General features: G+C 34.5%; 1 protein-coding gene across 21 annotated transcripts in view; it reads left to right on the forward strand.

The window, feature by feature from the left end:
• The window catches only part of BAZ2B (bromodomain adjacent to zinc finger domain 2B), a 313,340-nt gene that overhangs the window by 161,064 nt on the left and 139,927 nt on the right, over positions 1-12,349 (forward strand). The gene's annotated exons all lie outside the window — the stretch shown is intronic.

Here is a 12,349-nt window from a genome sequence, read left to right on the forward strand (position 1 = left end):
AGGTTAAACTTCTAGTCTATTTTTTCTGGATTTTGTCAGCACACTGGAGTAGCACTGCTTACTCCATGTTTTCTGTGATTTTTAGAAGCTCTTTTTAAGAGTTTCATTATAATATCTTACTTGGACCATTTCAATTAATAAATTAATACATGAAAAATCTTTTAAAACAATAGGCTCATGAGAGAGTAAAGAAAAAGAAAAGAAACCTGGATAGTAAGATTAGGCCTCAATGCCATGGACCTCTTTGCCCTAAATTTGCTTCTAGTATTTTAAATGACCTTCACCAAGCCTCAACTACCTTAGTTCATAAGATACGTACTAAAACATATCATTTATTTGATGAAAAATATTTTTAAAGTTTTAAATATTTTGAAAATTATTTAAAGATATTTGACAGGTTTTTCTTAAACATGAGCAAAGGTTATATTGCTAAAGGAACTTTATTTCAGAAATGAAAATAACCTCAATTTTAGTTTTATGTAAAAGATATTTTTTATCCTTCAAAATCACTTTTTGCCCAAACACATTTGGATATTTAATAGAATACATTCTCTGTTTTCTTTTTTAACCTAAAGTTGATCAACTCTTTCCTTTATCATTAGGAAGATTTTTAATCTTATATATGTAATTATCTTATAGATTATTTCATGTGTGTAAGCTTTAGAACTAAATAATGTTTCACTTTTTCAAAATTAGTTTATAATTTTGGGTGAATGAATATGGAATGTTTGCTGACATAATACCTTCACAAATTGTCAAATATATATTTGTTGAATTATCTGATTTTTTCCAGTCAGTGGTATGACAAGGATTTTGTTTTGTCATTTTATCAGAACAATTTTCTAACATCATCTTAGTAATTGTAAGGTAACTAAAAGAATATACCATTACATTGAAACATAAATGAATAAAAATTCCTGTTCTGTACCCTGTACAATCTAGGTTATTCAGCAACTTCCACATTTCCCTTGTGTATAAAATGATAGCTATATGTAAAATAATGAATGACTTTGATATGCTGTGTTCAAAAATCGTGATACCACAACTGGCATTTTACCTTAAGTTTCTTTGTCTAAATGATAACATACAGCTCTACTTTTGTAATTATTCTTTCATTTTTTTTATAACTCTTCTCCTTTCCTTTGTTGTCAACTCCTTTCATTGTGTTCTTCCAATCTGCTGTCTTACTTTGTATTTACTTGTGAATTAATATTTAAAATATATAATGTTTCTAGAGAAATGTCCTTTTTTCAGTGTTGAAGTTTTCAGTCCTTGAGTGCAGAGCCTCGAGTTTTCTGGACATTTTGCTATCAGCTATTTCTCATGTAGCTTTCTGAATTAGTGGCATTTGAATTGCTTACAATTCTGAGTAGTCACACATTGAATGCTATTTTTTGGTAATGGTGGTTGGGAGTTGCAGAAAGGCAGAGTATGCTTAGTTATTGAATAATGTTAGAAATTTCCTCATCTATAAAGGATTTAATTTTTATCATTTATTTGCCAGTAGAATATCTTATAGAGTTTTTATGTGCAGATGCTTGCATTGAATGCAGCTATAATTTATTTCTGTATTTATTCTGGGATATATCACTTATTAATTAACACAGTATACTTTTTTTTTTTTTCCCCCACAGTATACTTTTAGTACCTACGGCATGAGTTTTTTTCACTTTTTAAGAAAATATTTTTTTTTCTATTTTTAACTTTCACAGTGTTGTGGTTTATGTTTAAAGTAGAGCCTTATAATGTATGGAAACATGCCCAGTTGTCCTCCATAATTCAGTTTATCAAATTTTCCTGTCTTATCTGTTAATTTTGGCCTATTCAATGTCTGATAATTCTCTCCTTTTAAAAGTAAAATTATAAAGTGATAATGGGCCTGCCTTCTTTACCTTAAACAATTTGAATTTCCTCCATGTTCTTGATGTATAGAGACAACAAAACAGAATTTTCATCTTTAAAATGTCAGTACCTTACCAGTTCTTTAATGGTCCCTTTGAAGATGTTGTTTTAAATGGTTATTTTAATTGGCTTTTCTCTGTCATCTTCATTAATGATATGTCTATAGGAATTCCTGTGAGTTACAAAGGATTTAATTAAAACATGCTTTCAGAGTTGGAATAATCAACTAATTTCTTTTAAATCAACATCTTGTCAGGGTCTGGGATTATACATACCTACAAGTTAGCCTATTGCTGTTATGATGCTGGCAGAAGACTTGAGACTCCTTGGTCAGAGATCTTATGACTATGGCGTAGCAAATAGTCATGTTGGCATTGATTCCCCAGGTATCCCAAGTCCTACAGGGTAATACCGAGAGACAGTTGAATTTTACACATTTAATGGGTTTGTGTCACAGCTAAGGAATGCTTAGTTTAGCAACCTACTGCTTTTGTAGTAAATAAAAGCACACCCACTCTTTGTCTGGAAAGAAATGTCACCTCATCCATCAAGATTGCTCACTGCAGTCCTGAGAAATTGCCCAGTTTTAAAGAGTGGTCAAGACCTTGCATTCTTGGCATGCCCAGCAATAGCATGCAGGGACCATGAAGGACTGTCTCTCACAACACACCTTTAATTTTATTGCTGTAACTTGGATAGAAAATTACACTGCAACTTAGATTGATTAATCTAAGGCTATCTGCATATAGTAGGTCTTGTTGGTCATATCAGAAGTTATATTTCTTTTCCCTTTAAAGTATGATTTAAAAAAAAATAACTTGCCTACTTCCAAACAATAATTTGGGATAGCTTTCAATAAATACATTGGCACAATAAACAAAACAATTAACTAAAGTATCAAAAGATAGACTTTAAAAAGTATAAAAATGCTAGCTGAAAGAAGCCACAGACATTGGACAAAAAACTAGCTGCTAAAAAAAAAAAAAAAAAAAAAAAGTGGGCTACGTAGCTCACATGCTAGTGCTAGTGAATGCATCAGTTCCTCAGAGAAAAACAAACCTTTTCTTCACCTGAGTGGTTTGGGGTATACACCTCCAGAACCTTTGTATGAAAGACCGTGGAATACACAGTATCCTATATGCCAGTTTTATAGGTATTCAAACATTATTTCCCATTTATTTCTGAACAAAAGCTGAAAGAATAGTATTTAAGCAGAGTTCCAAAATTAAACTTTACAGAGTGGATTTGTTTGTGATTGATAGTCATTTGGCCTAATGAAAAAAAAGCATAGAGCTTTGAGAAATTTCAGTGATTAAACTATGCTATAGATCCGTGGATTTCAATCCATTTTTTGAGTTAGAACCCTTCAAACAAAGACTTGTAAAATGTCGAGTATATAAAACAGAGAAACTTTAAACTTCATGTGTTAAAGCTGGAGTATGCCTACTTTTGAAGTTAGTGACTGAATTACACATGTATCTTAACTGCAGGCCTACCTCTGTAGAAGTGTGCCAAATCATGGTATATTGAGGAAATTGCAAATTGATCAGTAAGGCCTCAGTGTAGGGTATGTGTCAGTAAATAGCAATGTTAACAGTGATTAACATAGTTAACAACAATTAACTAGGAGTAGGAACACAGGTCAAATAAATGTACTAGTCTCTTGGTAAACAGTTCTGAGGCGGGCAGTACCATCGCAGACCTGCTCCTAATTTTATTAAATATATCCTGTCTTCTGGCCTATGGGACTTTGATGCTCAATGTCTGTCTCACAGCTGTTAGAAGGCTGATCCACCTACAGTACTGTTTCCCAGGAAGGAAGAGGATGGAGTAGAAGAGGGAAAAAGTTGTATGTCTGATTACTTTGACTCCTTTTAAAGAGCTTTCCCAGAAACCCCATCCAGAGATTTCCACTTAACATCTCTTTTGTCAGAATTATATGAATGGTAATCTCAGCTTCCGGGAAGACCAGGAAGATTAGTTTTTAGCTGAGCATATTGCCATCCTGAAGAAAACAGAGGTTATTAGTAAGGAATAGGGAGAGAACGGATAGCCAATATCTGCTATGGTTAAGTGGAACAGAGGGACAGGAGGTCAAGCTGGGGAGTAGGTTAAGGTCAGATCATTTAGAACTTCACGCACCATGCTTAGGAGTTTAGACAGAAGGATATATTGATTAAAAGCAAGGACTTTGCAATTGAAAGGCCCTGAAATTGAATCTTGATTTATCCACTTATTAGCTATGTGAATTTGGATAAATTACTCACCCATTTCTAAACTTCAGTTACCTCAAATATAGAATAAATATGCTACCATTTTATAAGGATAGATGAGATGATGCCTGACATAGGGTAGGGGCCTAGTAAACTATAACCTTTATTTTTATTCATAATTGATTAGGTAGAAGAATTTTAATGCTTTGAAAATGATAGCTCTAGCAGCATGGGCATCAGGATGGTCTGAGAAAGTGCTTAATTTATCTCAGTGAGAAATAATAAAGGGCAAAATTAGGAATTATTGGAGTTGGAGAAAGAAACAAGATTCCAGAGATATATTGTAAGCAGATTGTTATGGGATACAGTGACTGGATTTGGGCATAGTAGTGTTTGAGCAGGGGAGAGAGAAGCCCTGACGTGACTTGGATAACTGGGAGAAGAGTGCAAGTCTGTGTGCTATACAGCATGTTCTCATTGGTTATCTGTTTTATACGTAGTAGTGTATACATGTCAATCCCAGTCTCTCGATTCATCCTACCCTCCTTCCCCTCTGGGTATCTGTATGTTGGCTCTTAACTGTCACAATAATAAACACATCAATTCCTTTAAAAAAATTTCAAGAAAACTTTTCAAGGATGCCAATCCTCCTATACAGTATCATTAATTTATCTCTATTATCATATCCATTAGTATAAAAGTCTTCACTTAATATCTCCCATCTTAAAAAGTAATACATATCAAAAACTCTTCCTTCTTTCACCCAAACACTCTTCTGGCTGTGACTCTGTTTTCTGCCTCCCTTTATAACCAAAATTCTCAAAATATATAGCTGTATGTGTTTTCCCTTTTTCCTCATCTTTTATGTGTATGTCAGTCCACAGCAGTGCCATTTTTCTGTCCTTATCTCACTAAACCCTTGGGAAGAATTGACACAATTGACCAGTCTTTGCTTCTTGAAAACCTTTTTTAGGGAAGAATTTGTATCAAATTGATAGCATTTCTTCCCTAAAAGTTTGGTAGAATCCACTCTGAAGTCATTTAGGCTTGGAAGATTGTTATTGTTTGTTTGGTTTAATGTTGAGTGTGTGTGTGCTCGGTTGGTCAGTCATGTAGGACTCTTTGCAACCCCGTGGACTGTAGCCCGCCAGACCCCTCTGTCCATGTGATTTTTCCAGGCAAGAATATTAGAATGGGCTGCCATGTTCTCTTCTAGGGGATCTTCCCGACCCGAGGATTGAACCTGTCTCCTGCATCTCCTGCATTGGCAGGTGTATTCTTTACCACTGAGCCACCTGGAAAGCCCAGTGTTGTTATCAGAAGATATTAAATCAGGAGTTCAACTTTTTTTTTGGCCAAACTGTACAACTTGTGGGATTTTTTTTTTTTTTTTTAGTTCAACCAAGAGCTGAACCCTGACCCTCAGCAGTGAGAGCATAGAGCCCTAACTCCTGGACCACCAGGGAATTCCTAGGAGTTCACCTTTAAAAATAGAAGTATAAAACTATTCAGATTTATCATTTTCTTTGTGGGTGACCTTTGGTAGTTGATGTCTTTCACATTTTGCCCGTATCATCTAAGTTGTATTATAGGTGCAGAGTTGTTCCAAATAGTACGTTATCCTTGACTCTGTAGGATTTGTAGTGATATCTTCTCTTTTATTATTGATACTGATGATTTGAACCTTTTTTCCTTTAGAGCTTTATCAACTTTATCAATGTTTTTGACACTAGATTTTGGTTTCATTGATTTTTTTTTTCAACATTCTGTTTTATGTTTCATTGTTTTTTTACCTTTTATTTCCTTGTTTTTCAAATGTGTGTGATTTCCTCCTTTTTTCTTCTAATTTCTTAAAGGGAAAACTTAGATTATTTATGTTAGATTTTTCTCATTTTCTCATATATGCACTTAATGCTAAAACTTTCCCTTTCCAACTATAGCTTCATCCCTCAAATTTTGATGTATTTTCATTTCATTATCATTCTAGTAAAATTATTTTCTATTTTCCTTTGTGAATTCTTCTTTCACTGATGTTTAAAAGTCAGTAATTTGACATTTACAATTTTAAAGTGATGTCCATTTTAGTTTTATTGTAGTTAAAAAATGTACTAATGATAATCTGTGCTCTGTGTTTTGGCTTCCCACTGTCACTTTTTCAGACTGGCCCTGGTGGGTCTCCTCTGTGCCTGTGAGAACTGTTGGGTCAGCCATGTACTTGGCAGAGATACATCTCTTTCTCTTGTGGTTTCCTTGCTTGTAAGATTAGCCCGTGATTTCCAGCTGCTCTGCCAGCTTTGGACTCTGCTCTCTGACACCTCAGGCTTTCTGCTGTCTAAGCTAATCATGGTGAAGGTATGCACTCAATTAAGAAATACATCAAACTGAACATATCTGCTGTGTGGAGCTCTTGTCTTCCTCTACATTCTCTGCTTGCTATTTTGTGGTGCCTGGTACACAGTACTTGTAGTTAGACATTTGGAAAGTTTAAGCTCTGAATTTGAGTCTCATTCTTTCTGTGGTGTGATCATTGCCAAGATTTCCCCTTTAAATTTCCTGGTTTCCTGATGTTTTCTTAGCCTGGAGTCTGACCTCTGGCACCTTTGGTTGATAAGCCTGTTGTTTCATCTTCTACTGTTTTCTGTAGTTAAAGCTGTGAAGTTTAGACAGCATTATGGGCAACAAAGGCATACTTCTTACCCCTTCTTTTTACCATTTTTTCCAGATTAAAATTTCTCCGAGCTTTTCTCTGCTTTTCAGTATCTTATTTTTGTTGTTTTCAATCAAATTTTTGTAATCATTTTCTGTGGGTGATTTGTGTGACCAATTCACTATTACCCCCTCATTACCTGAAGTTGTCACCCTCAAAATGAATCGCTTTCTTTTTAAAAAAAACTTTTTATCTTAGACTCCTGGGATGGCATATGTGACACAATCTAGCTAATCCAAACATCATATTTCCCATATAATGATGGTTAAATGATTGGTTAAGGAAGGCACATGAGACTAATCAAAGGCAAAGAGATTCCACTGTAGGATTTTTATTGGTACTTGTGAGGAAGTATAACCTTTTTGTCCATAAACCTAAAAGGGAGGGCCTATCTGAGGAAATAGAGCCAAAAGAGGAAAGAGAAATTAAATCCTAGTAAACTTTGAACCAGTCTTCTTTATCTAAAGCAACTCCCAAATGCTTTTATATTATGTGAATTAATACATTTACCTTTTCACTTAGGCATTTTGAGTTGACTGTTTTGTACTTTTCAATTTATTAATAACTAATACATCCTCCACCATCGAATCCCAACTTGAGGTCTCAAACATGTTCTCTCTTTGTCTTAGAGGAACTGTACAAGGTCTCAAACATGTTCTCTCTTTGTCTTAGAGGAATTACATAAGCTGATTCTCATGCTTTGTCTCAGGTTACATATCCTGAAACATTAATTAGTTCATAGTGTCTGGGTAATTTCTGTTATCTGTTTTTACCCTAGTAATTTCCTCCATAGTACTCTTCACGGTTTACAATCATAGATTTGGTGGTGTTTTACTTGTTTGTCCCTTCACGGTTTACAATCATCGATTTGGTGGTGTTTTACTTGTTTGTCCCTCCTACATTTAAAAGGCAGGGACCATACAGTGTTCTCTAGTCAGTGTGTGTCCAGTCAGTGCCAGGCACAAAATATGTGCTTAAGAAGCAATTGTTGAAGAAAGAGAAGGAAGGAGAGATGAAATTGCAGAAATAGGATTTGTAAATTAGATGATAAATTTACTCTAATGTTTTCTAGGCTATATTATGCTCTACTCGGGTCAGGAAGATCCCCTGGAGAAAGAAATGGCAACCCACTCCAGCATTCTTGCCTGGAGAATCCCCAAGGACAGAGGAGCCTGGTGGGCTACAGTCCCTGGGGTTGCAAACAGTCAGACACGACCAAGTGACTAAGCAGCAGCCGCAGCAGCATGCTCTACTCTGATAATACCAAATAACTGCAGAGTTTAGTTGGAGATGAGCGTTATAAGCCTCAGGGTAAAGAATCTTAAAACATGAGTTGACCTTACTGAAGAGGCATTGAATAAATAAAACTGTTAATTAAAAATTCTTATTTAAAAGGTGGAGCTTATGTTTACTGTCAGTAGAGAACCATCAAGAGAATGAGATAGACCTGTTCTTGAGGGTTTGGGGATTAAGCCAGATTTTCATTTCAGTCTCTTTGAGTACTTATATGAACTATTATAACAATTTTCTTTTTTAGTTGTCTATATTCTAGACATCTGTTAGTCACAAATAAAGACCCTGGAATGTTCACTATCTAGCTTTTTTTTCCCTTTCAGTAGATTTATTTAATGAAGGGTTTGTCACAAGGCACCAGGTGTTTTTGAAATATATTTTACATAACTTTTATGGCTAGAACTTTGGACTTTTAATTAGAATTTTAGCAGTAAATTAGTAAAGAAAGGCCATACTTTCCAATCAATTAAGTAACTTTAAAAATGAACCCAAGGTTATGGATATAATTGTTTCTTTCCTCTCAAAAAAGATATATTGAAATCCTAATCCCCTGTTCTTCAGAATGTGATGTCTTTGGAAATTGGGTCCTTAGTGAGTGAGTGAGAGTCGCTCAGTCGTGTCCAACTCTTTGCGACACCATGGACTGTAACCCACCAGGCTCTCTCTGTCCGTGGGATTCTCTAGGCAAGAATACTGGAGTGGGATGCCATTCCCTTCTACAGGGGATCTTCCCAAACCAGGGATGGAACCCAGCTCTCCTGTTTTATCTTCTTTTAGTTTTGCTTCCTTTTGGTCTTTACCCTACTGGGGTCTTTGGGAACTGTGCATATTTGTAACAGCATCTACCATACCTCTTCATTTTAGCTTAGGCTGGATTTGAAGAGCCAAAACAGGAAAACACTTGAGACCTGAGACTCTCACAGAGAAATAAGTTAGAGCTTTGCCTTTCTGTTCTTTATTATTTCTTTTTTTTAATGTAATCTCTCCTTTTATCAACCTTCATCATTTCATACTGTAAGAAAGTGAAATCACTAATGGCAAATAACCTTATGAATCTGCTGAATGTAAAGAGAAAAGGCCATGGTATAGATGAATGGATTAGGAGGGAGACATCTAACTCTAGGGGTTTACAGTTGGTAAAAACTCAGGCTTTGTTGTATCATTATGTGTTACACAATGACTGGGTACTGATTGCTTGCAGTGACACAAGCATAAGCAATCCTTCAAAAATCAAGTATAAATATAACAAGAAAAAAAGCAATATGGAAAAATTCAGAAATGTCCAACAATTTCTATTTCTTGGGTAAAACGCTACTGATCAGTAGTTGGGTTCCCCAACAAGATGTGAAAGCAAGAGAATTTTAGAAAGCAGCAATTTTAAAGAACTGAAAGCTATGCAAAATGCATTGCGGTCCTTCATTATATAGTTCATAAGTATGAAAAAAAAAGAATTCTAGGCTGTTAATTAATTCATAATTCTAGAAAATACTTTTCCATGCCATTAATCTATAACAGTAACTGTTACACAGTCTCTCCCTTGCTGTCTTTTTGAGAGACCCTTATCACCAAGTCTTCCCTAGTTAATCTCTGTGTCACCATTCTCTTCCAGTTGCTTCACAAGCCACTCTTAACCCACCCCTGGAAACTATGTATAAAATCATTTAATGTGTGCTAATGATAGGAGCATTTACACATCTAACCAATATATATTTAACCAAGATATTCCTTTAAAGCATGATCATATGAGAAAGTGACATTACATCAATACTACAGACAACTGTTTTTCGCATGAACTATGGAATTTTTTTGGACAAATTCACCTCTTCCCAGAAATATGCAAAGTTCAGTGCAAAAAAGTAACAGTAAAGTGTTCAGTAAGCCAGTAGAACAAATCACCTTGTTTTCAAAATATTAAATCCACCTTAGTGGAGTGCATTCAAGTGCATCAATGCTTGCTTGCATTGCCCTAAACCAAAATTACCCGTGTCTTTATTAAAGGGGAAGATTAGACATAGATGTATACAGAAAGAAGCCCATCTGGAGACATAGGAAATATGCCTGAGGTTTCCAAATTTAGGAGAGAATAATGAAACATAGTCTTCATTAGCATCTTCAGGGGCATGGCCTTGCCCACACCTTACTTGGAATTTTGTAGCCTCCAGAACTGAGACAATAAATTTCTGTTGTTCTAAGCCACTCAGTTTGTGGGTAATTTGTATGGCTGCCGTAGCAAATTAATATATGACCTCTATTGAATGAACTACTGTTTTTGATGATTAGCTGTACTTTGCTGGTTATATACTAGAAGCTGATTTTGCAATGCTGTAAAATATGCTTCTAGTTTAAAGGACTAGAGACAGGAGTTTAAAGGTATGTTGCAACCAATTAGTGTAGCAATGAAAGAAATGTGTTTTTCAAAGCTGCTTTTAGTAATTTTTGTTTATTATGGGAAAACTGACTTATTTATTGAAGCACAAGTAAAATAAGATTTTAGAATTAAGTTTGTTTTCACATTTTTTATAATTCATTATAAAAATGAACTGCATCTATAGTTGAATATAGGGATATATAAATATAGTATAATTTTAGTATTCTAATCTGTGAACTTTAAATTCTTTCATTAGATCTAACAAAAAATAACTTTTTTCCCAGAGGAGCAGTTACTCTTGTCTTTTAAGAATAGTTATTTGCCTGGGGATTGATACATCATTGAGTGAACTGAATCAAAAGCTTGTTCACCAGCTTCAGTGTTATATAGAGTAGTAGCTTTTGTTCCCAAGGCTACCTAGACTTTTAATGATTTTTTTTCTAATAAAAAGGCTGTTTGAAAGGAAATTAGTAACTTTATATTAAATCCTGGCGGATACCAACGTAATCAAGTGGTCAAAGTTAATGTTACCAGTACCACATAGCAACATCATAGACCCCAGTTGTGTTGAGAAGGAAACATTGGGTACTCTTCCCAATCATGTTTAACCTCTTCTAATCATGAGAAAACATCAAACAAACCCACACTGAGATCCATCTACAAAACACCTGACTAGTACTCTAACGTATCAAGGTCATGAAAGACAAGACTGAGAAACTGTCACAAATTAGAGAAAATTAGGGAGACACAGAAGCTAAGTGCAACGTGAGATCCTGGATTGGATCTTAACACAGAAAAAGGACACTACTGGAAAAACTGATGAGATCTGAATAAATTAATTAATTAATCAGGGTCAATTTCTTGGCTTTGAAAATTAGTTTTCATCATATAAAATGTTAAGGGGAAGTTGGAACCCTCTACTGTTTTATGCAACTCTTGTGAGTCTAAAACAATCTCAAAACAAATACTTAAAAATAAAAAGAAAGACTTTATTTCCATACCATGCTTTTTTAATGTTAAAATATAAAGGTTAACTACTGAAAAAGTTGTAAGAATAAAGGAATAAAATGAAAATTATTGGTGGGGGAATGTCTTGTCACCATTAACTATAAAATTCTTTCTGTTTGTTCTTTAATCGAATTTCAAGTTAGCAGAATTTGTACACTGTGAGTTTCAGAATATTTAAACATTAATATGTTTAGTAATTTTAATATGTGGGCAAATAATTTGAGCATTTATTTAATTTACAGTAATTTCACTTTATTGCATTCAATTACTAGTGTTTAAGTACTCTTGTAACCTTTATTTGTGCTACCATTTTTGACAAACATATTTCGAAGGTTGCATACTAGACACTGATTTTGCAATGCTGTAAAATGTGCTAACAGGTTAAAGAACTAGAGATAAGAGAATACATGTTGCAACAAGTTTGTGTAGCAATGACAAAGATATTTGTAGCACACAAAAAGCAGCATATGTGGAATTCTGTCATAATAAATGGTCTCCTTGATTTTTTAAAAAAGATTAGGTGCTTTAAGCATACTTTTAATCCTTATAATCATTTTGTTTTAATTTGTTATCTAAACTCTCCTGATTGGTAGGAGATTTTGTCCACTCATAGTATAGGTTCAAGACATTAGTATGGTATTTATGTAATTTTGTTCCTGTCGGGCGAAAAGCCCTTACTGTATTGTTAGGTGAAGTTCATTTGATATTAATAAAGGCACTTGCAGTTAACATGCACTGTTCCTGAGACACTGGCATTTCTGTAACTGCTTTAATCACTTATAGATAGATTGGCTAGTAAAATCTGTAAAACTGTGCTAAAAAGTAGTCAGCTTATTATAATGTAAACAATGTAGGCAT

Source organism: Dama dama, chromosome 33 (genome assembly GCF_033118175.1).
Source record: "Dama dama isolate Ldn47 chromosome 33, ASM3311817v1, whole genome shotgun sequence".
Taxonomy (NCBI): domain Eukaryota; kingdom Metazoa; phylum Chordata; class Mammalia; order Artiodactyla; family Cervidae; genus Dama; species Dama dama.